Genomic DNA, 2500 nt, shown 5'->3' on the forward strand with positions numbered 1-2500 from the left:
GTTTGGAGCCTCGTTTAATTAGTAGAACCGTCCCTGGCCTCATACTTGCATTTTAACTGTGCCCCCACCGCGTTTTTTCGCGGAATTTCCACTCACTTGTAGCTTCTTCGTGGCGCTTGGCCGCCATCTTGGGGTGGTCTCCTGCCTCCTGGGCCACTTGCTGCAGCGCTCTAGCGCTTTCTGTAACCCAGGTGAGCTGGTATTTAAAGCTCACTCTGCTAGCGCAGCGGAGACGCGCAGCGGTAGCGCCTGACTCGCGCCGGAGTCGAGCCAGAGTCTGCCCGTCTGCGCCCGTCCGCGCTAAGTACGCGCGGTACGCTGGGGACTTCATCTTTTATTATAACAGTGCATATATTTGTGTGCTCGTAGCTTTCGCTCTGTCAGGATGATTAAGTATTCCGACGCCTCGCTTCGTGCCATCAGAAATACACTCCCACGCTGCTCTGCCACACCCCACCATCCGCTGTGTGGCCCGTGTCAGTGTGCCTGCAATAGATGGTCATTGGACCAGCCGGTAGGTATTCGCGAGCTCGCCACTTCTCCTGCACCACGAGCTCCTCCTGGTCTCTTTCCGTTGCCTGGTAGTCTGGGATCTGGTCTACGATTTTTAAATCTGAATACCAGATCTCTAGTGAAACACCATCTGTCGGTGGCTGATCTCATTTTGGATAAGACACCAGATCTGTTGGCCGTAACTGAAACCTGGCTACAAGATACTGACGACGCCATAGTCAATCTTGCTTGTCCTCCGGGCTATTCATGCTTTAGATCTAACCGCCATTCTAGAGGTGGAGGGATCGCCTTATTTATTAGATCCGCCTTCACATGCACCTGGACGATCTTGCAGATTGCCGGATGTGAGAGTGCGCTGTTTAAGGTTTCCATCAGCCCTCAGTTCTCGCTGTCAGGGATGGTTGTTTATCGCCCTCCAGGCAGCGATGTTGCTTTTAGAGGTGCCTTTCCGGAGGCTGTGAGCTTATTGGCTAGTGGCTGCGCAAATTTTTCCATCCTGGGTGATCTAAATCTCCACTTTGACAGGTCAGAGTCTCCGGCCATCAGTGGTTTTTTGGCCGACTTAGAGGCTTTGCAGTTGTTCCAGCTTATTTCTCAGCCTACACACGTGGCCGGCCACATCCTGGATCCGTTTTTTACCACTCTCTCGGATGTTCGGATTGTGGCGGTTGATCCTGTGATATGGTCTGACCACCATCTGGTGTCTGCTTGGCTTCCTCTCCCTGCCAATCCTACTATACCGCCTCCCTTGCGGATTCCCCGGCGCCATTGGAACAAACTGAGGTTAGAGGACCTTCACCGCATTATGGGTGCTGAGCCACTAGGTCCCTTGCTGAATGCCACCTCGGGATATGACCGGTTTTGTAACTGGATTACCAGGGCGCTGGACGTCCTGGTACCTATCATCTCCAGCAAGTCCAGTCCCCGGCAGGCCAGCCCCTGGTATGACAGCACGCTGCGTGCATTGAAGTCCTCTTGCAGACGGGCGGAAAGGGTGTGGCGTAAGTCGTACGATGCCGATAAGAAATCCATCTACCTGGCCCTAGTAAAGCTTTACCATCGAGCTATATGCAGGGCCCGGGCGGCGTTTTACGCAGCCGAATTTAGAAACAGCCCTAATCCGACTAAAACCATCTTTAAAACCGTAAAAGATTTAATGGCAAAGAGAGTCCCTCCACAGTTGGACAGTTCCATCGCCCACTGTGAAGCCTTAGCCACCTTCTTTCTGGATAAAGTCAGGAAAATTTATCTGGCGTTTCCTAGCACACTGCCTCCTGTGATCCCTTGGAGCGGCTCTAGCAGCTGTCCAGCGCTGCACTCCTTTCCTACCATCTCCGATGAGGAGTTCGCAATGTGGGCTCTGCGAGTCAAGTCTGGATCACCTGCAGACCCGGTAAGATCTGCGCTGTTCAGGGACGTTGCTTTTCAGGGACGCACAGCGGTGTGCTCCCTGATTAACCTTTCCCTAACCTCTGGCCTGGTCCCTGCCAAATGGAAGCAAGCGGTGGTTTCCCCGATCCTTAAAAAACCATCTCTGGATCCATCGAGACCTGAAAACTACCGCCCTATATCTTTGCTCCCTTGGCCGGCCAAGGTTATGGAGGCCCATGTAAATCGGGCCCTCACGGAGCACATGACCCTTGTGAATGTCCTGGATCCAACGCAGAATGGGTTTCGTGCTGGTCACAGCACTGAGACGGCCCTTCTGGCAATGGCTGAGCATTTGCGAGGTGTGCTCGATGCAGGTCAAACGGCAGCGCTTATTTTACTAGATCTGAGCGCTGCCTTTGACACTGTCTCCCATCGCATCTTGCTACGCCGCCTGCAGGACATTGGCATTTGTGGTTCAGCTCTGCAGTGGTGCCGCTCCTTCCTCAGCGATCGCTCCTTCTGCGTTGCCACCCCTCCTTTTCAGTCCAAGTACCATCCTTTGGACCTGGGGGTTCCGCAGGGCTCCTCGCTGAGTCCCACGCTTTTTAATCTGTAC

General features: G+C 53.7%; 1 protein-coding gene across 1 annotated transcript in view; it reads right to left on the reverse strand.

The window, feature by feature from the left end:
• Positions 1-2500, reverse strand: part of LOC146871866 (synaptonemal complex protein 1-like) — a 2219271-nt gene that overhangs the window by 1391812 nt on the left and 824959 nt on the right. The window lies entirely within an intron of this gene.

Source organism: Triturus cristatus, chromosome 1_1, assembly GCF_964204655.1.
Source record: "Triturus cristatus chromosome 1_1, aTriCri1.1, whole genome shotgun sequence".
In the NCBI taxonomy this organism is placed as follows: Eukaryota; Metazoa; Chordata; class Amphibia; order Caudata; family Salamandridae; genus Triturus; species Triturus cristatus.